Here is a 22,325-nt window from a genome sequence, read left to right as displayed (position 1 = left end):
GTGATGATAAACCTGATTCTGACATGGGTCTGTATTGTGGACTGAGAGTGGGAAAGGGGAAGGGAGAGGGGAATCATGGTTGGGAAAAGGGGAAGGGAGATGGGAGGGAGTGGGAAGTTCCAGAGAGACATTCTTTAATGCTGAATAAACAAATAGTTTGGAATCAAATAACCTTGTCTGGTGTCTCAGGGCTGGGTGTGTCTGCAACCAACCCCCACCCAGGTATTCCTTCTCTGCCCCTTGTCCCACACACCTCCCATGGCTCTCCACCCTAGCCATTCGCAACATCCTTTGCTCCCCACCAGATTTACAAACACATTCTCCACTCTACATTGGCAACTGTACAAAAATCTTAAGCACTCTATCTCTCTATCTATCTCTCTCTATATATATCTATCTATCTAAGACTTTTGTGCAGTACTGTATATGAAGGAACATGGGGATGGCACACTAACACAAATGCCACACAAAAGAGGTGCTTGAAATTCACAGTAGCACACAAAATGCTGGAAGAACTCAGCAGGTCAGGCAGCATCTATGGAGAGGAATAAAGAGCTGATGATTCGGGCTGAGACCCTTCATCAGGAAAGGAAGAGGGGTGTACTAATACATAAACTAGTGCCATAAACTCAGAAGTCCTTTCTCAATCTTGACTTGGGTCCCGGCTGTGTGGATTTACTGACTGGTTGCGTCAGAGCCTGGAACAGAGGCTCCAAAGCATAGGGTCGCAAGAGACTGAAGAGGGGTTGTAGACTCAGCCATGTCCATCACTGGCACAACCCTCCTCAGCATCAAAGACATCTTCAATAGGCCATGCCTCACGAAGGCAGCATCCGTCACTAAGGACCCTCACCATCAAGGACATGACCTCTTCTTGTTACTAACATCTGGGAGAAGGTATAGAAGCCTGAAGAACCCCCTCAGTGATTCAGGAGCAGCTTTTTCCCTCCACTATCAGGCTTTTCCCTGTACTGCTGCCAGAAAACAACAAATTTTCACATCAATCAGTACATGTTAGTGATAATAAATCTGATTCTGATTCTGGTTCCAGTCCTGATTCAGTTTCTGATTCTGATTCCGACTCTTATTGTCCCTGTGACCCACAAGAGTTTCCTGTGGGTGCACTCACTTCCTCCTACATCCCACTAAAGTGCAGGATCTCAGTTAATTGGGCTTCTCTAAGTTTAGTTCTACAGTCTAAGTGAGTGGTTGAGCCTACAGAGGAGTCTACAGGAATATAAGAAGAAAGAAAAAAATGGGATTAATGTAGGGTCAGTGTAGATGTGGAATTGATGTTGAGAGGGGGCTCAGTGAGCCAACAGGTCTGTTTCCGTACAGTATGGCTCCATGAAAATTGTTTATGAGATTGTACAGAGTGGGCAGTTAGCAGAATTCACAGTCTGAGTCAAGCAGAATGCAAACGTTTTCAGCTGAGTTCCTTGCCAAGAGCAACTTAAGATGCAAAACCAAAAATGTAACTGCCTGATTTAGCAAGAAATTGGCTGAGCTCAGAAGGTAAAGCCATGGAACACTGGGGCAGTGGCAGTATTAAAGACTGTGACATATTTTATTTTGTTTGTATTTAAGGGAACCACAGTGATGGGGCAGAGACATGGAAGTGAGACCAAAACTGATGTTAGCTCTGAATTTACAGCCTGAGGCCTGCTCCTGTAGCAAAAAAAAAAAGGCAAACTGCTGAAGGAACAGAGCAGGTAAGGCAGCATGTATGAAGGCAGATGGACAGTTGACATTTCGGGGTGAGACAATTCATCTGGAAAGCAGGCTTGCTCGTGCTTATGTTCTCTTATTTCTGCATGGGTGCAGTATTGTCGAGTTCCCTGTGAATGCTGTGTGGCCTAGTCAGCGAACAATGGACACATAGAGTAGTAGGGCAACAACTCTTCCTAATCTCCCAAAGACGTACAAGTTAGAGTTAGTGGATTGTGGGCATGCTATGCATGTGCCAGAAGCATGGCGACAATTGCGGGTTGTCCCAACACATCCTCGACACAAGACAATGCGTTTCACTGTATGTTTTGATGTTTCAATGTACATGTGACATATAAAGTTAAAATTCAATATTGTACCCGACTTCTCACTGCATTGAGTGGCTGATATTTGAGAAAACCACAATGTCAACAATTAGGCTCTGCTCAATGAGCTATATACATTGGTGAGGTCTGATAGTGGCACCATCTGCCACAAACAGGAGTTCCCAGTGGCCAAAAATTTTAATTCCCATTCCCATTCGCTTTCCGACATGTTGGTCCATGGCCTCCTCTTGTGCCAAGAGTAGATGAGCAACAGCTTATATTCCATCTGAGTAGCCTCCAGCCTGATGGCATGAATATTGATTTCTCCTTCCAGTAAACAAATTCCATCCCCCCCCCTCCTCTATTCCCATCTCTGACTTTTACTTCTTCTTACCTGTCTATTACTTCCCTCTGGTTCCCATCCTTCTTCCCTTTCTCCTATTGTCCACTCTCTTATCAGATTCTTTCTTCTCCAGCCCTCAAACACTCACTTGGCTTTGCCTATCACCTTCCAGCTCGACTTTTTCCCCTGCCACACCTTTTTATCCTGGCATCCTTCTCAGTCGGAAACATCAGCTGTTTATTCTTCTGCCTGTTCCTCCAGAATGTTGAGTGTGTTGCTGATGCAAATTATGAGATGGAGTAAACAGGCAGTATCTTTTTCGAGGGTTGAAATGTCTAATACCAGAGGACATGAATTTAAGGTAAGAGGGGGTAAGTTCAAAAGAGATATGAGGGGCAAGTATTTTACACCGAGCAGTGGGTGCTTGGAATGTGCTGCCTGGGGTGGTCGTAGAATCAGGTACATTAGGGACTATAAGAGAAATTTAGATAGTCACATAAATGTGAGGGAAATGGGGGGATATGGACTTGGTGCAGGCAGATTAGTTGGTCATTTGTTTACTAATTTATTTGTGGGCTGAAGGGCCTGTTCCTGGGCTGTACCATTCTATGTTCTAAGTCCCTCAGTCCTGCTCCAGCATTGAATAAGATCACGGTTGATCCAGACTCTAATCTCATCTCTGGTTTCCTATCAACCTACAGTAATCTATCACTGTTTGCGTTTATCAAGAACAAATTTCACACACCTTAAACAAGAGAAAGATCTTCAGATGCTGGAAAGTCCAACAACACACAAAAGGTGCCGGAGGAACTCAACGGGCCAGGCAGGGCTTATGGAAAAAAGTAAGCAGTCGACCTTTCGGGCCGAGACACTTCGTCAGGACACTGCTGGCCTGATGAGTTCCTCCAGTAATTTTTGTTTCTCATTCACCTTCAAATTGTTCAGACTCTGCTTCCATTGCCCTTGGAGGAAGAGAATTCCAAATGCCCATTGAATGTCAGGGGTAAAAATATTCAACTCATCTCTGTCTTATTGGGCAACCCATTTTTAAGCAGAGGCCCCAAGTTTTAATTAATCTAAAAAGGCTGATGCGACTAAGAATGAGCCACACAGACACTGGAGTTATAACTGAAATTTGTCTTCATTCAGCACAAATAAACCCACAGAGCAGGGGATCCCCAGTGGAAGAGTGCCTCAATAGGATCTCTCTGAATTCAACTTTCAATTTTTTAAGATTAAGATCTTCAAGATTGTTAAGATTAAGGTTAGGTTTATTTGTACCATGTGTATCAAAACATACAGTGACATGCATCACTTACGCAACACAGCACAATCTGAGATGTACCGGGGACAGCCCACAAGCTTTGCCATGCTTCCGGTGCTCTGCGTGTGCACCCTACCCAATGCGTCTTTGGAATGTGAGGGGAAACCGGAGCAGCGAGGGGAAATGTACGCAGTGACAGAGAGAACATACAAACTCCTTACGGACATTTGGGGGAACTGAACTAGCACTGTCAAGCATGACGCTAACCACCCTGTCCTACTGTGCCACCCTTCCTCTTACGTACATACTTCTTATGTACAAAGGTAAGATCAGGCAGCTTCAATATTTTTAATGCACAGTTTACTTCAATATTATGGGTGTGGAGAAATGGTTCATTAGAATTATATATTTACAGTGGAGCATGTCTTAACTGACTAAATCACAAGCATGAGAAATTCTGCAGATGCTGTGAATCCAAAGCAACACACACAGAATGCTGGAGGAACTCAGCAGGTCAGGCTATGGGAATGAATAGACAGTCTAAGTTTCGTACTGATACTCTTCTTCAGGTCTCAGCCCAAAGCGTCGACCGTTTATTCTTTTCTGTAGATGCCGCCTGACCTGCTGAGTTCCTCCAGCATTTTGTGTGTGTTGCTCTTAACTAACTAGACCAGTTCTGCGTACACAACTATCCTTGTTTGCATAGTACTCTATCTGTCAATGTGGAGCAGGCAGTGAGTGTGTAAATCTGGCAGGAGCAAAGGATGATGGGAATGATGAGGGTGAAGCGGTGCGGGAGGGGTGTGGGATAGGTGGCAGAGAAAGAATGCCAGGGGCCGGGGATAGCACGGCTGCAGACACACCCAGCCCTGAGACACCAGGCAAGGTTATTTGATTCTGAACAACTGGTTTATTGATCATTACAGAATGTCTCTTTGGTGCTTCCTGTTCCCTCCCCTCTCCCTTCCCCTTTTCCCAATCATGATTCCCCTCTCCCTGCCCCTTCCCACTATCAGTCCACAATAGAGACCCATATCAGAATCAGATTTATCATCGCTCACATATGTCATGAAATCTGATTTTTTTTTTGCAGCAGTACTGAAATACATAAAATTACTACAGTACTGTGCAAAAGTATTGACACCCTAGCTACTATATATATAAATATATATATACACCTAAGACTTTTTGCACAGTACTCTATAAACACATCAATATTCTGATGACTTTTCAGAACAGGAGCCCAGATATCTAACATAAGCTTCTTCTATCAAAGCATTGTGATGGCTGACTCAACATGTCAGGTGACTGGCTGGATGTGGGCCAAATAACACTGCCCTAGAGTCTATAAATTGGCCAATGCATACAGAAATGTCTTGTGGACCAGTCAGTATCCAAACCACTTCACTTAACTGACTTCCCACCGTAAGCCGATAGTCTGCTCTCTTAGCAAATGGTGCTGCTTGTTCACGCTGCTGTCATTATAGAACATAGAACAGTACAGCACAATGCAAGCTCTTTGGCCCACAATGTTGTGCCCAACTTTTCAACCTATACCAAGATCAATCATTCAGGCTTGTGAGGCACAACCTACTGCTTATGAAGCTATGCTGACTATCCCTAATCAGACTCTGCTCCTCCTAATGATCATAAATCCGGTTTCTAAGAATCCTCTCCAATCCTTTGCCTACCACTGATGTAAGACTCACTGGTCTATAATTTCCAGGATTATCCCCGTTACATTTCTAAGACAAAGGAATAACATTTGCTTTTCTAGAACAAAGGAATTAACATCGAATCTTCTGGTACTATTCCAGTGGCCTGTGTGAATGCAAAGATCATTGCCAAAGGCATAGCAATATCTTCCCTTGCTTCCTATATTAACCTGGGGTGTATCCCGTCCGACACTGGGAACTTATCTATCCTAATGATTTTTGGGAGTTCCAGCACATCCTCTTTCTTAACATTGATATGTTCTGGCTTATTAGACTTCCCTCAGGTTCATCAAGATCCCTCTCACTGGTGAATACAGAAGCAAAATATTCATTAAGGTCCTCCCCTATCTTCTCCAACTCCAGGCACGTGTTTCCTCTTCTATCTCTGATTAGTCCTACCTTCACTCTAGTCAACCTCCTGTTCTTCGCATGTGTGTGTAGAATGAGTAGGTTTTCTTTAATCCTTATCACCAGGGCCTTCGCATGTCTACCTTCTAATTCTCCTGAGTCCCAGTCCAGGTAAACTTGTAACTGTCTAGAGCCTTCTGATCCTTGTCCCCTAAGTCTTAAGTAAGCTTCTTTCTTCATCTTGACTAGATGTTCCACATCTTTTGTCAAATATTGCTCCTGGGACAAACCTATCCAGAACACTATGCAAGTGTTTCCTGAACAACCTGCATATTTCCGATGTACATTTCCCTAAGTACATCTGTTCCCAATTTACACTCCCAAGTTCCTGCCTAATGGCATGATAATTCTCCTCCCCCAATTAAATACGTTCCCATACCGTCTGCTCCCACCCCTCTCCGAGGCTATGTAAAGGTCAGGGAGTTGTGGTCTCTGTCCCTGAGATGTTCACCCACTGGGAGAACTATCACCTGACAAGCTTCATTGCAGAGTACTAGATCCAGCATGGTCTCTCTTCCAGTCATCCTTGTAGTTTCAAAGTCAATTAATACTTACAAACTACATTTGAGAACACTTTAACAACTGGCTCAAACTTGTATTTATTTATGGATATTACATGTTGTACTTTCTAACTGCGGCTGCTTCTCCCTGACAAAGAGGAAACATTCGCTCCACATCCATGCTATTCAAGACCCCTCAGGATCTTATGCTTCAGCTGAAGCAGTTCCCGACTTATAAACTGCAGAGGATACAAAGTTTAAAACTTCAAAGTAAATTTATTATCAAAGTATGTATACTGTATCTCAGCATATACTACCCGGAGATTCATTTACTTGCAGGTGTTCACAGTGGAACAAAATAATACAATGGAATCATTGAATAATTATGCGCAAAGATGGACAAACAACCAAAGTGTGCAAAAGAAGGAAATCTGTACAAATACAAAATAATTAATATAAAATAATAATAATTAATAAACATACCAGTTAGTAGGTTAGTTGGTCATTTAAAATTGTCCTGTGATTAGGCTAAGGTTGAATAGGTGGGTTGCTGGACAATGTGGTTCGAAGGGCTGGGAGGGCCTGTTCCACACTATATTTCAATAAATAAATAATATTGAGAATGTGAGTTATAGAGTTCTTGAAAGTGGGTCCGTAGGTTGTGGAATCAGTTTGAATTTGTGCTGAGTGAAGTTATTCAGTCTAATTCAGAAGCCTGATGGTTGAAGGGTAATAGCTGTTCCTGAACATGGTGGTGTTGGTCCTGGGGCTCCTGTACCTCTTTCCTGATGCCAGCAGCAAGAAGAGAGCATGGATAGTGCTCCATGAAGAGAGACGGTGGGGATCCTTGACGATTGATGCTGCTTTCTTGTGGCAGTGCTCCTTGTAGATGTCCTCGATGGATGGGAAGACTTTGCTTGTCATGGATTGGGTTGTATTCACCACTTTTTTTAGGCTTTCTGCCTTCACGGGCAAACCTAATCTGTCCAAGCTGTTCTCAAAAGATAACTCAGTCTTTCCAGTTATTATTCTAGTAAACCTTTTTGGAAATACAGCACTGTGCAAAAGTCTTAGGCACATTTATATAGGTAGGGTGCTTTTTCCATCGTACTGGATTTGTCAACAAAGAGTGAGCGGGAGCAAAGGTTGTTGGAAATGGCAAGGGTGGAGTGCCGTGGGAGGGGTGAGGGACAGGTGGCAGAGGAGTGCCAGGGGCAGGGGTTGGCACAGGTGGAGACACACCCTGCCCTGAGACACCAGACAAGGTCATTTGATTCCAAACAATTGGTTTATTGATCATTACTGAATGTTTCTTTGATGCTGCCCTCTCTCTTCCCCTTTTCACAACCATGATTCCCCTCTCTTCCTGCTCCCTTCCCGCTCTCAGTCCACAATAGAGACCCATATCAGAATCTGGTTTATCATCACTCACATACATCATGAAATGTGTTTTAATTTTGCAGCAGCCCTATAGTGCAATGAATAAAATTGCTACAGTACTATGCAAAAGGCTTAGGCACCCCAGTTTTATGTATATCTATACCCAAGACTTTTGCACAGTTCTGTACCTGCAAAGCATTAAAATCCTTTCTTAAATAAGGTGAATAACAGTACTCCAGATGTGACCTTACCAGTGCCCCATGTAACTAAAGCATAAACTTCCTATTTTACATTAAATTCCCCTCACAGTAAATGAAAACATTCTGCTAGCTTAGCTAATAACTCGTTATATACCTGCACACAAGAAGAAACAGAAAGATCCCTATGTATCACACAATTGCTTCTTTTCCTACATTACTAAAGCAACTATACATCAAAAGAACTAACTCGACTGTAAAGTGCTCTGGGGATTTCTAGATGGTGAAAGCCGCTATCAAAATTCAATTCTTTCTTTCTTGCAAGTGGGCAATTATTAAACAAGTTCCTCAAGGCATCCTGTGCATCAGCGATGGATCAATAACTGAAGGAAAAAGAAGAATAATGGGAGGAAAAATAGTTTGTGTTGGAGAATAAGACATTGTAATTCATCTTACTATGTGTTTCTTTAAAAATATTATCATATTAAAGTTTAATTTATTATTATTAAAGTACATATATGTCACCATATACAACCCTGAGATTCATTTTCCTGCAGGCACACTCAATAAATCCATAATAGAACAATAACCGTAATAGAATCAACAGAAGACCACACCCACCTGGGGAGTTCACCTCGTCTGCAAAAGACATCAAACTGTGTAAATGCAAAAAGAATGAAATAATAATGATAAATAAATAAGCAATAAATATCGAGAACCTGAGATGAAGAATCTTTGAAAGTGAGTCCATAGGTTGTGAGACAATCTCAATGATGGGGCAAGGGAAGTTGATTAAAGTTATCCCCTTTGGTTCAAGAGCCTGATGCTTGAACTGTTCCTGAACCTGGTGGTGTGAGTTTTGAGGCTCCTCTACCTTCTTCCTGATGTCAGTAGCGAGAAGGGAGCATGACCTAGGTGGAAGGGGTCCCTGAGACGGAAGTTGCTTTCCTATGACAACACTTCATGTGTGCGTGCTCAGTGGTGGGGAGGGCTTTATCCATAACAGGCTGGGCTTTTTGCAGGATTCTCCATTCAGTCATTCAAAGTAGATTATTTGTATTTGTGGGGTTGTAACTCAGGAGGGTCTTCAAGCAAGAAAACAGATACTGTGTCACATAAAGTGCAAAATAATCAAAACTTTGATCAAAGAGCAATGTCTTCTGAAGTTCTTTGTGGATGAGGAAAAGGTCAATGCATGAAGAGTCGGAAAGAGAGAACTTTAAGACCTTGCGTCTTGTCAACTATAGGCACAGCCATCAGTGGTGGGAAGATTAAATTTATGGATGATCAAGATTTCCAGCGCAGTGAAGTAGTTTTGACTATGAGATATAAATATATGACAGTGCACTTCAATAGGATTCTATTAGCTGCCAAGGACTCTTAGATATCCTGTGGTTGTGAAAATCGCTACCAAAATGCAGCTCTTTCTTTATTTCCATATCGCTCAGCTTTTTAAACAGGCTGTCAATCTTCCACGATAGTTATTTTTTTCAATATTGTAAACTCTTCCTGACAAAAAAATAACAAAGGCTAGTGGTCTCCCAAAAAAATGTATGGCAAATCATCTTGTCAAAACATACAATTTATGTCATCTTCATAGCACATGGGTTTGATATGATTGACTGATACACAATACCTTCCACGTTTCTCAAGCTAGACATTTCACAAAGTTGTTTCACATTATTTGCGAAGCTGCTGGTGTTTTGAATGAAATATTGATCATTTTTGCATTCTCACAAGAAAACTCCATCAGTATTTAGAGATTAATTAGTCCATGATGTAATTGAGAATGGGATCAGTCAAATAGCAATCTTATTGCCCTTTCCTGTACACAACCCAAATTTCAAAGTAAGCTTATTATCAAAGTACTGTATATGTCACCGTACACGATCCCAGAATTCAATTAATTGCAGACATTCATGGTAAATACAAAAAAAGACACAACAGAATCAATGAAAGACTGCTCACAACAAAAACGGAGCAACAACCAATGTACAACTACTGTTCTCATGAAATTTGCTTGCTCCTGCTAGGACTATTAGATGTCGAACATTTGTTCCACCTCTCTGTGGTGGAAGGATCTGTACAAATATGATCAACAATGAAGATGAACACTGAAAAGTAAGTGATCATAGATGGTCTTGTCAGCGTGCAGAGAAATAGGAACTAGAATGTCCTCCAAACAGGTGTGAGGTAGATAATACCATGGAGACACAGGAAGACTACAGATGTGGGAATCTGAAGGAACAAACTATCTGCTGGAGGAACTCTGTGGATCAAGCAGCATCAGTGGGAAGAAGGGTTGAAGGTTTATTGATGTTATGGGTCCCGATGGAAAATTTGAACCCAAAATATTGATACAGTAATTCCTTTCTTCTCACAGATGCTGCTCAACTCACTGAGTTCTCCCAGCAGATTGTAAGGTAACATATTTGTGAAGATGTGACAAGGAAAGGGAATGAATGATACTGTAAATAGCAGGACATTATGAGGAACAAAGTGATCTTGCAGTGTAGAAAAATAGAATCATAAAGGACTATAGCTCAGAAGCAGGCTCTTTAGCCCATCTAGTCAATGCCGACCCTTTTTCCTACCTGGTCTCATTGATCTGCAGCTAGACCATAACCCTCCATACTCCACCCATCCATATACCTGACCAAGCTTCTTGTATGTGTTGAAACGGAACCTGTATCCACCACTTCCACTAGCAGCTTGTTCGACGCTCAGACTGCCCTCTGAGTGAAAATGTCTTCCCTCAGCTTCCCCTTAAACATTTCACCTTTCACCCTTAACCTATGACATCTAGTTCTAGTCTTACCCAACCTCAAGGGAAAATGCCTGCAAGCAATCACCCTATCTATTTTCTATGTATGCCCACATCCTTAAAGATTGCAGGTGCTATCAGTGTGGATAGAAAGGCATATGGATATCTTTCTTTAATAGGTAAGGCATAGCATTTAAGAGCAAGAAAGCTATGCTATGGTAACTAGGCTACAACTTGGGTTCTGCATACACTTCTGATCATCACATTACAGAAAAGATGCGTTGCACAGGAGATGAGGCAGGGAAAATTTATGAGGATGTTGCCACAACGGGAATGTTTTAGGAGAAAAGATGGGATCAAATGGGGTCACTTTCCTTACAGCAGAAGAGAATGCTGTGTGACACTTGACTGAGATGCTAAAATAATGAAAAGTCTCCACTAACTGAATAGGAAGGATCTATTTCCAAAGTGCTATACCTGCCCATTCACTTCTTCCCTCATCTCCATTTGGGCCCCAAGTGAGGTAGCGCTTCACCTGCAAATCTGTTGTACCTGTCTACTGTATACAGTGCTCCCGGTAGCGCCTCCTCTACATCGGTGAGACTTGTCGTAGACTGGGGGACTACTTTGTAGACCACGTTCTCCCCATCAGGATTTCCCGGTCCTCAATCATTTCAATTCCAAATCCCTATTCCCATTCTGACATGTCAGTCCATGGCCTCCTATGCCATCATGATCAGGTTGGAGGTCCAACACCTTATGTTCTATCTGGGTAGCCCCCAGCCTGATGGCACGAATATTGATGTTTCTAATTTCCTGTAATTTTCACTCCTCCCCCTTCTCCTTCCTTCTATTCCCCCCTCTGGCTCCCCTCTTACCTCTTCTCTTCTCCTCAGCTGCCTATCACCTCCCTCTGGTGCCCCTCCTGCTTCCCCTTCTCCCATGGTCCACTCTCCTCTCATATCCAATGTCTCCTTCTTCAGTTCTTTACCCTTTCATCTATCACCTCCCAGCTTCTCACTTCATCCCTTTCCCCCACCCACCTGGCTTCACCTATCACCTCCTCCCCCTCCCCCCACCACTCCCATCCACCTTCTTATTATGGCTTCTTCTCATTTCCTTTCCAGTCCTGGTGAAGGGTCTCAGGCTGAAACATCGACTGTTTACCCCTCTCCATAGACATTGCCACACTGGCAGAGCTCCTCCACCATTTTGTATGTGTTACCCAATTTCCATTTGGCCAGTGGAGCAAAAAGGTAGGTAGTTTGTGAAGTGATGCCATTAATACTGAGCTACTGTCAACTCTTGGTTCTCAGTACTTCTCCACAGTGAGCACTCAAGAGACAGGAACTCCTAGAAGTTAAGGGGATGATGCATTTGTTCAAAGTATTGTTATTTAGGAGATCAGAATCAGGTTTATCATTATTGACTTATATGACATGTAATGCGAAATACAGGGGATTCTGTGGAAGCTGGAATTCTTGAGCGACACCCACAGAACGCTGGAGGAACTCAGAAGGTGAGGCAGCATCATTTGGAGGAGAATAAGCTGTGGATATTTTGAGCTATGACATCAACTGTTTATTCCCCTCCATACTGTAGATGTTGCCTGACTTACTGCGTTGCTCCAGCATTTTGTACCAAATGAAATTTATTGTTTTGCATGGATTCATGGACTGTTTAGAAATCTCTAGGAGGCGATGAAGAGGGTGTGTGTGTGTGTGTGTGTGTGTGTGTGTGTGTGTGTGTGTGTGTGTGTGTGTGTGTGTGTGTGTGTGTGTGTGTGTGTGTGTGTGTGTGTGTGTGTGTGTGTGTGTGTGTGTGTGTGTGTGTGTGTTTGTGCGCGCGCGCTCCAGCTGGTAGTAATAAGAAGAGGGCATGTCCCAGATGGTGAAGGTCCTTAGTACTGGATGCTGCTCTCTTGAAGAAACAACTTTTGAAGATGGTCTCTATAACGGCAAGGGTTGTGCCCATGATGGAGCTGGGTGATTACAACCCTATCCAGCTTTTTGTCATCCTATGTGGTGGAACCTCAAGCTGTGATGCAGCCAGTGTATCAAAAGAAATTTGTAAGAACGTTTGGTGACATACTAAATCTTTTCAGCCTCCTAATGAAGTAGAGTTGCTAACCTGCCTTTATGTGTTGGGCCCAGGATAAATCCTCTGAGATGTTGCAGAACAAGAATTAGATTTAGAAAAATAAGTGGAGATATTTGTTTCAATAAGTGTGAGGTTCAGAGTACGTTTTCTAACTTCAAGTCAAAGTTCAAAGTAAATTTACTATCAAAGGATGTATATGTCATCAGATACAATCCCTGAGATTCATTTTCTTGCTGAAACAATGAAATACATTAGAATCAATGAAAAACTATACACAAACAACCAATGTGCAAAAGAAGACAAATTGTGCAAATACAAATAATATGATAATAATAAGTTTAAAAAGTAATGAATAATATTGAGAACATGAATTATAGAGTCCTTGAAAGTGGCTCCATAGTTTGTGGAATCAGTTCATTGTTCAGGTGAGTGAAGATTAAGAGGAAATTTGATCGAGTTATAAAAATTATGAAGGGTATAGATAGGGTAAATGCAAGCAGGCATTTTCCACTGAGGTTGGGTGGGACTAAAACTAGAGGTCATAGGTTAAAGGTGAAAGGTTTAAGGGGAACATGAGGGGAAACTTCTTCACTCAGAGGGGTGTGAGAGTGTGGAATGAGCTGACAGAGCAAGTGGTGCATGTGAGCTCAATTTCAATGCTTAAGAAAAATTTGGAAATGTACATGGATAGTAGGTGAATGAGGGGCTATGGATTAGGGTGCAGATAGATGGGAATAGGCAGTTTAAATGGTTAAGCATGGTCCAGATGGGCCAAAGGGCCTGTTTCTGTGCATTATTTTTCAATGATTCTTTACTAAGTTATCCACACTTGTTCAGAAGCCTGATGGTTGAATGGTAATAATTATTCCCGAACCTGGTGGTATGCACTCTGAGGATCCTGCATCTCCTTTTTGATGACAACAGTGAAAAGAGAACATGGCCTAGATGATGGGAGTCCATGATGATGGATGCTGCTTTCTTGTGGCAGCGCCCCTTGTAGGTGTGCACAATGATGCGGAGGGATTTGCCTGCAATGGTCATCTTCTTAGCAACAGTTTGCATTTATATAACGCCCCAACAGCTGTACATACCAAGATATTTCACAAGAGGGCTGTCAGACAAAATGTGTTACTGGGTCACATATGGTGATGTTTGGAAAACGATCAAAAGCTTGGGCAATGAGACTTTTAAGTAATGTTTTAAAGGACCAAAGAGCGGTTCAGAGGAAAGAATTCTAGAGCTTAGTATCTCGGCAACTGAAGGGTAGGCTCGACAGTGATGGACTGATTCCATTCAGCAATTGAAGGTTATGGGGCTGAAGGAGACTACAAAGAGAAGTTTGAATGAGATTTGAAACCGGTGATGAGAATTCCCCTTTAAGAACAAATATTTCAATTATACTTGGGCAAATCAACTCTCTCTGAAACGAAGTCATTTGGAAAATAGTGGCTGGAGTCGATATGAACTGGATCAAATGAGAGGGAAAAAAGTGTAGTGCAGCTGTTAGGAAAGAAAGCTCTGAACAAATGGCAGCTACATTCATATTTCCCTTAATCAGATCGAAGCAATCAGCTTGAAAAATTTTCCCATATGTTTGAGAGCAACCAGGGTTATTGCAAGGACACAGGCCACTACAAGGTTACAAAGTCTGGCTACAATTAAACACTCAGAGGAGAAATTGTGATGATGCTTCAGGGAGCTCATTCATTTCAGTCAAAAATAATTATACAGCCAGGCCCTTCTTTCAGTGGAGCAAAATTCTCAAAATTAACATACTTCAATTCAGCAGCTAAGAAAGCAGGGGATGTCTTCAGAGCTGTGTGGAGACAACATGGCAATTTATCAATAGGGGTGATCAATTCATAGAAATTAAGTCACAGCTTTCAAAACATGGATTCCTCTTTGGGAAAGCTATCTACTTTGCCCGAGGCTGTCAAGGTCTGCCTCCACTGGAATCCATGTGGTTTTGTTTTCTTTAATGATTCAACAAGGCCTGGCTTGAACCCGTCAGTATTTAAATGTTGGTATAAGTCTCAGCTACTAGTGAAAATGGCAGCCAGCAAGGATGGATGGGAGAGGAGCAGGGTAATGGTCAATCCTGATGGTCTGTATTGTTTTTGTGAAGTGTTTGTGTTTTTCTTTGCTTTTCCAAGATGCTTCCTGGATGCGAGGGCCATGTGATGTAAGGAGAGATTGGATAAACTTGGGTTGTTTTCCCTAAGGAGAGGCTGGATAAACTTGAGTTGTTTTCCCCCAGGAGACGTTGGACAAATTTGGGTTGTTTTCCCTCAGGAAGGGTTGTTTTCTCTGAGGAGAGTTTGGTTAATTTTGGTTGTTTTCCCTCAGGAGGGGTTGGACAAACTTGGGTTGTCTCCCCCGGAGCAGAGGCTGAGGGAAGGCCTGACTGAAATGTATCAAATTATAGATAAACAGACAAGTAGATAAACAGACAATTCCTTTCTCCCAGGGTTGAAATACCCAGAGGGCATGCATTTAAGGTAGGGGGTAGGGGGTTAGAATGTTTAAAGAGCATAGGTAGGGCAAATTTTTTACATAAAGAGTGGTAGACAACTGGAACAAGTTGCTTGGGGTGATGGGGTGTTGGATGGAAGCAGATTCAACTGGAGGCATTTAAGAAACTCTTGGATAGCCACATGAATATGCAGAGAATAGAGGGACATGGTTCATGTCATACATGTGCAGACAGAGGGAATTAGCGTACATGGGCATCATCAGTTTGCATCAACATTGTGGGCTGTACTGTTCCATATGTAATGTGAATGTGTGTGTGGCTGTGTATGTGTGTGTGTATCTATGTGTCTGTCTTATGTTTATGTGTCTGTGGGTGTTTGTGTGTGTGTGTGTATATATACATTGAGTGTCAAAATCACAGGGAATTATAGCAAAAGAACAGGCCCTTCAGCCCATCTAGTCTGTGACAAGCTGTTGATCTGCCTAGTATAATCGATCTGCTCCTGGACTATAGTCTTCCATACCCCTTCCATCTATGTACCTATCCAAATTTCTCTGAAAAGTTGCAATCGAACCTGCATTCACCATTCCCACTACCAGCTCATACCACACGTGTACCACCCTCTGAGTGAAGTAATTTGCCCTCAGGTTCCCCTTGAACATTTTACCTTTCACTCTAAACCCATGACCTCTAGGTCTTCTCATCAACCTCAGTGGAAAAAGCCTGTTCGCATTTACCCTATCTATACTGCTCATAATCTTAAATATATCAAATCTCCACCCATTCTCCTATGCTCCTGCATAGTGTGTGCATGTGTGTGTGTGTGTGAGTGTGTGAGTGAGAGAGTGAGAGAGCATTACCCCACAGTATCATGTCATTCAGTCCATCTAGTCTGAGCCAAACTTCATAATCTGATATACGTTTATCAAATCGCCCGTCATTCTCTTGTACTTCTGTATGTGTTTGCAATGATTGTGTGTGTGTGTGTGCATTCTCATATATGTGTAAAAGATACAAAGTAATCTTGCTTTAGCTTTTACATCAAGTGTATAAAGCAGTAAAAATGTTCTCTGCCAAGGCAGAACTACACAAACCACTTCAGAGAAGTATAACCTTGGGGATCTGTTACTTTGGACCCCGTAATTTCTTTGCAGTTTATTCTCCAGTTATCCAGCAAGCTTCTCTGATTAAAACCTTTGAATCTCCACCCAACAGTTAACATCTGCAACAATTGCTGGCAAAATTTGCATCTCAAAGCAAGCGAGAGCAAACGGTTAAAAGGGCACACAATCAAAGCGGCCCAATTAATATACAACATGTGTGTTTTACAGCGCAGATTATGACAAATTCCCGGAAGTGACTGAGAAGCTATGATCCCACTTTAAGGTTCAGGGAATGTTCAAAAATTCGTCATTTCGCTTGGCCATTTTGTGATATCTTCAGACTACCTTGATGGATTATTGTCGTGTAACCCAATCCAAAGGAACTTTTGCTCTGTTTTGCAATGTAACCAGCAGGTAAACATAGGAATTGTGGCTTCCTCTCTGGTGGTTTATCTAGATAACAGCAATGACTGTGTTTCATAAAATATAGCTTATTGTTTAAAGGACTTTGTGGCATTCCACTGGATAGCACACTAATACAAGTGACTTCCCAAACCACCTTCACCCTCACCGGACTTCATCTATCTCCTGACAGCTTATACCCCTTCCCTCCCCCCACCCCGCCTGCCCCACCTTCCTTTCTGGCTTCCTCTTTCCTTTCTAGTCCTGCTGAAGGGCCTCAACCTGAAATGCCGACTGCTTATTCCTCGCCACAGATGCTGCCCGACCTGCTGAGTTCCTCCAGCACAGTGTGCGTATTGCTCCAGGTTTCCAGCATCTGCTGTACCTCTTGCGTCTATGATTTACGGACCACTGTAAAGTCCCATCGAGGGACACCTACCCTGAAGAAGTTTAAATATTCTCTTTGACAGGAGTTCAGCGAGAGCCTCCCTCATTACTATTTCTTCCTCCCCACCTTCTTATTCTGACTTCTTCCCCCTTCCTTTCTAGTCATGATGAAGGGTCGCGGCCCGAAACATTGACAGTTTATTTCCATACATAGGTGCTGCTTGACCAGCTGAGCTCCTCCAGCACATTGTGTGTATTCCCCTAGCATCTCATATGTTTAATTTTGGATTTCCAGCATCTGCAGAACCTCTTGTGTTTATGAAGCAAATGCTAATATATTTTTACGTGTCATTTGGCAGCTGTATTCACAGTTCTGTGAATTAGATTAAAATTATTTGATCCCATACATTAGAGAGCAATATCTCAATTGAAAGTGCTGCCCTTTCTGAGACAGAAGTTAATAGGCTCAAGCTTACCCCAGTGGTTTTTCATCCAGTTCCTTACTGAGGAGATCTCCTCATCCTTCTGAGGACCGATTATGGTATGCTGCCACTCTGGGGCTGTGGGCTCTAAGGTGGTTGATGAGACCACTGTGGAATCTGTAGACTTGGTAACACAAAAAGATTCTGCTGATGCTGGAAATCCCGAGCAGCACACACAAAATGCCCGAGAAACTCAATAGGTTGGGCAGCATCTATGGTGATGAATAAACAGTCAACATTTCAGGCCGAGGCCCTTCACCAGGATTGGAAAAGAAGGGGGAAGAATCCAGAATAAGAAGGTTGGTTGGGGGGGGGGGGAAGGAATATAAACTGTCAGCTGATAGATAAAATCAAGTGGGAGGGAAAGGAGGTTGGGGTTTGTTTGTATTAGTGTGCTATCCAGTGGAATGCCTCAAAGTCCCTTAAACAATAAGTTATATTTTTTGAAACACAGTCATTGTTTTTATCTAGATAAACCACAAAGGAAGCCACAATTCCTACGTTTACCTACTGGTTTCATTGCAATATTGAACAAAAGTTCCTTTGGGGGCTTACATCCACTAAAGTAATCTGAAGATATCACAAACTGGCCAAGTGAAATGACAGATTTCTGAACATTCTCTCAACCTTAAAGTGGAATCATAGTTCCTGTAACACAGAGTCTGCATAAGGTTCCAGTTTAAGATGTCCAGTGACTATTTATGAGTTGAAAATAAACAAAACAAAGGAAACTATTATATACCTCATGAATAACATTTTATTAATAATGATCAACGCTAACAATGCTAGCCATGGAGAGGTGAGAAAAGGGTGATCGGGGCAAGCTGAGACCAGCAGTGGCACTGGCGAGGCCTGGTTGAGTAGGGATTGAAACAGAGTTCTGGCGTCCCAGAGAGCGAGGGAACTCCCGATGTCTGATCAATTTAAGTGCCAGGCTGAATTGGAAAGGTCGGGTACAACCGAATCATGGCAGCAGGGTCAAAGCCCGCCGAGAACACCTAGAGTGGTCCGAGAATGAGGAACACCTCGACTTCTGGGTGATTTAAGTGCCAGGACAGATTGGAAAGGTCAGAGTGTTGGAACCGGAGGTGAGGCGAGGGCGAATTCTACTCACCGGTCCGCGATGCTTACTCAACTCTGCGCTGAAATGCAGTGCCAGCCGCAGTGATGGCTGGCTTCATGTCTGTGGTCTCACAATGTTTACCCGGCTTTGCGATGAACTATGGCTGTTGCCTGCTCAAGCTGCGGTGATGTCTGGCTTCGAGTTTTTCATAAAAGTCCAGTTCTGAATGCTGTTTGCTTACTTTTATTGTTTGCACGATTTGTATCTCTCTCTCTCTCTCTCTCTCTCTCTCTCTCTCTCTCTGCATGTTGGGTGTTTGATGGTCCTTTTTAAATTGTTTCTTTTGATGTTACTTTGTTTTGTGGCTGCCTGTAAGGAGATGAATCTTAAGATTGTATAATGTATACATAGTTTGATAATAAATGTTCTTTGAGTGCTCGCTTCAGCAGCACATATACTAAAATTGGAACGATACAGAGAAGATTAGCATGGCCCCTGCGCAAGGATGACACGCAAATTCGTGAAGCGTTCCATATTTTTTTAAAAAAAGAAAAGAAAATGTTCTTTGAACATGAGACGGGAGAAACTTGGTGAAACTACCAGGTAGGTACTTTGGAATATGATGCACTTTTGTCATGAGTCCTCCTTACAAAGGTTCTCAATGCCATCCTTAGTGTGGAGAGAAACTTCAGAACGTCACCTCCACTGTCTGGGAGCACCAAGACACCAAAGTTAATGCGTGAGGATTTTTTGTTGGCTCGGACCTGTGGTCATTGAAATTTAGAAGAACTGAGGGGGATCTCACTGAAACCTGTTGAAAGACCTAGGGAGAGTGGACTTAGAGAGAATGTTTCCAACAGTGGGGAAATCTAGGACCACAGGGTACAGCCTCAGAGTACAAGGACGTCACTTTAGAACAGAAATGAAGAGAAGCTTATTAAGCCAGAAGGTGGTGAATCTGTGGAATTCATTGCCACAGACGGTCGTGGAGGGCAAGTGTATTTAAAGCAGAGGTGGATAGTTTCCTGATTAGTAAGAGGGTGAAGGTTATGGGGTGAAGGCAGAAGAATGATTTTAAGAGGGATAGTAAATAAGCCATGTTGGAATGACAGAGCAGACCACTAATTCTGCTCCTACGCCATTTTCAATAATCAAGACAAATAACCACATCATCTGTGCTAATAACAAAGGGGGATTCTTCGTCCTGCTCCAGGGAACAAATACAAGCTTCTCATCAGAATTATAATATAAAGTATCTGCTTGTGATGGGAGATGGACAATTCTAACAGTGCAGCACTTCCTCAAACATCGACTACAATGTACTATAAGAACGTAAGACACAGGAACAGAATTAGGCCATTTGGCCCATTGAGTCTGCTCCACAATACCCTCATGGTTAATTTATTATCCCTTCCAAGCCCATTCTCCTGCCTTCTCCCCATAACCTTTAACACCCTGATTAGCCTAGAACCTATCAACCTCCACCTTAAATATACCCAATGAACTGGCCTGCACAGCTGCCTTTGGCATTGAATTCCACAGCTTCCCCACCCTCTAGCCAAATATTTTTTCCTCATCTCTTTTCTAAATAGATAACCCTCAGTTCTCAGGCTATAACCTCTGGTCTTAGACTCCCTCGCTATAGGAAACATCCTCTCCATATCCACTCTGTCTGGGCCTTTCAATATTCGATAAGGTCATTGAATAATTTTAGGATCATTCTTACAAATCTCCTCTGGACCCTCTCCAATGCCAGCACATCGTTACTTAGAAAAGGGGCCCAAAACTGCTCACGATACTCCAAGTGCAGTCTTACCAAAGCCTTAAAGCCTCAGAATCACATTCTTACTCTTATATTCTAGTCCTCTTGAAATTAATGCTAACATTGCATTTGCCTTCCTTACATCTGAGTCAACCTTCAAGTTAACCTTTAGGGAATCCTGCAGAAGGACTCTCAAGTCCCTTTAAACCTCTGATTTTTAAAAAATTTTCTTCTTCAACACTACCTGTCCCTCCACCTATCTTTGTACTGTCCGCAAACCTGGCCACAAAGCCATCAATTCAGTCATCCAAATCATTGACATACAATGTGAAAAGAATCGGTCCCAACGTTAACCCTTGTGGCACACAGTTAATCACCAGCAGCCAGCCAGAAAAGGGCCCCTTTATTGCCACTCTTTGCCTCCAGCCAGTTAGCCAATCTTCTCTCCGTGCTAGTACCTTTCCTGTAATGTCATGGGTTTGATCTTGTTAAGAAGCCTCATATGTGTCACCTCGTCAAAGCCTTTCTGAAACTCCAAATAAACAACATCCACTGACTCTCCTTTGTCTACCTTGCTTGATATTTCCTCAAAGAAATCCAATGGATTTGACAGGCTAGATTTCCCCTTGAGAAAACCATGCTGACTTTGGCCAATTTTATCATTATGTACCTCCCTGTACCCTGAAATCTCATCCTTAATAATAGTCTCCAACATCTTTCCAACCACTGAAGTCAGGCCAACAGGCTTATAATTTCCTTTCTTCTGCCTTTTACCTCTTCTTAAAAAGTCAGTAGTTCAATGGTTCAATTTAATATCAGGGAACGTATGCAGTGTACAACTTGAGATTCGTACTCTTCGCAGACATCCATTTATACAGAAGAAAACCCCAAAGAATGAATGAATGAATGACAGAAAATATTTGAACACCAAATCCCCCTCCCCGCTTCTACATACAAGCAGAAGCAATCAAACCTCTCCCCTGTCCCTCCCCCCAGTTATTGCAGCATGAAGCATCAGCACCCACCAAGTAAGCAATAGCAAAGCCCCCCAAGAGAGACTATGATCTGCAGTCCAACAAATTCCTTTGTTCACCCAACAGTTCAATATGCCACAGGCTCTCTCACTAACAAGGGAGAGGGAAGTGTCATCCCTTCCACAGTAAGCGGGGAGACCAACAGCTCGATGTTTTAGTGTTACAGTCTGAAGCAGCACTTATCAAAGCTCACCCAACTCAAGAACCAACAGACTTTCCCCCTTCCCCGTCCCATCGAGAGGGAGAGAGCAGTCACTCGAGTGCAGAGGCCTCCGACAGCTGCACTCACTGACTCGATGTTCCGATCTCCCGCAACTGTTCAGTTGGTGACACCAACAAGGAATCAGGTTCACAGGGGCCGCCCAAGGCTGCACCTCATAGGCTCACTCCCTCCAGGCCGATCCTGGAGATATCAAAAATGGCCAGTAGGTGAGCTCTGGGAGTGGGAACCCACTGCCTTGAAGAATCCCAGTTTAAGTGCAGCTGTAGATCACAGACTCCAACAGGAACCCAACCACCTTGAAAAGGAAATAAGAGACAGTAAAGAGAGGAATTTAAGCTGTTTTGCAGATGAGCTCAAAGAAGTTGCCTTCTGAGGCTATCTTATTTTTTTTGTCTCCCATTACTACCTCTCCAGTGTCATTTTCCTGTGATCCAATTTCCACTCTCATCCCTCTTTTACTCTTTATATATCTGAAAAAATTCTTGTGTCTTCTTTTATATTATTGGCTAGCTTACCTTTGTATTCCATCTTTTCTCTCTTTATGACTTTTTTACCCTCTGTTTTAAAGGCTTCCCAATCCTTTACCTTCCCACTAATTTTTGCAGTATTAAATGCTGCATTAGACTTTCCCTGTCAGCCATGGTTGCCTCATCCTCCCATTAGAATACTTCTTCATCTTTGGGACTTATCTT

General features: G+C 42.7%; 1 non-coding gene across 1 annotated transcript; it reads left to right on the top strand.

Annotated features, from left to right (window-relative positions):
* The first annotated feature begins 19,047 nt into the window (after positions 1 to 19,047).
* Positions 19,048 to 19,154, top strand: LOC140727152 (U6 spliceosomal RNA). The gene has a single exon (XR_012098794.1). It is a non-coding gene; the product is annotated as a U6 spliceosomal RNA (small nuclear RNA).
* Positions 19,155 to 22,325: the final 3,171 nt, after the last annotated feature.

The sequence above is a fragment of the Hemitrygon akajei genome, chromosome 4, assembly GCF_048418815.1.
Source record: "Hemitrygon akajei chromosome 4, sHemAka1.3, whole genome shotgun sequence".
NCBI lineage: Eukaryota > Metazoa > Chordata > Chondrichthyes > Myliobatiformes > Dasyatidae > Hemitrygon > Hemitrygon akajei.
Note: the sequence above shows the minus strand (reverse complement) of the source record. Positions and strands in the feature narration are given on the sequence as shown.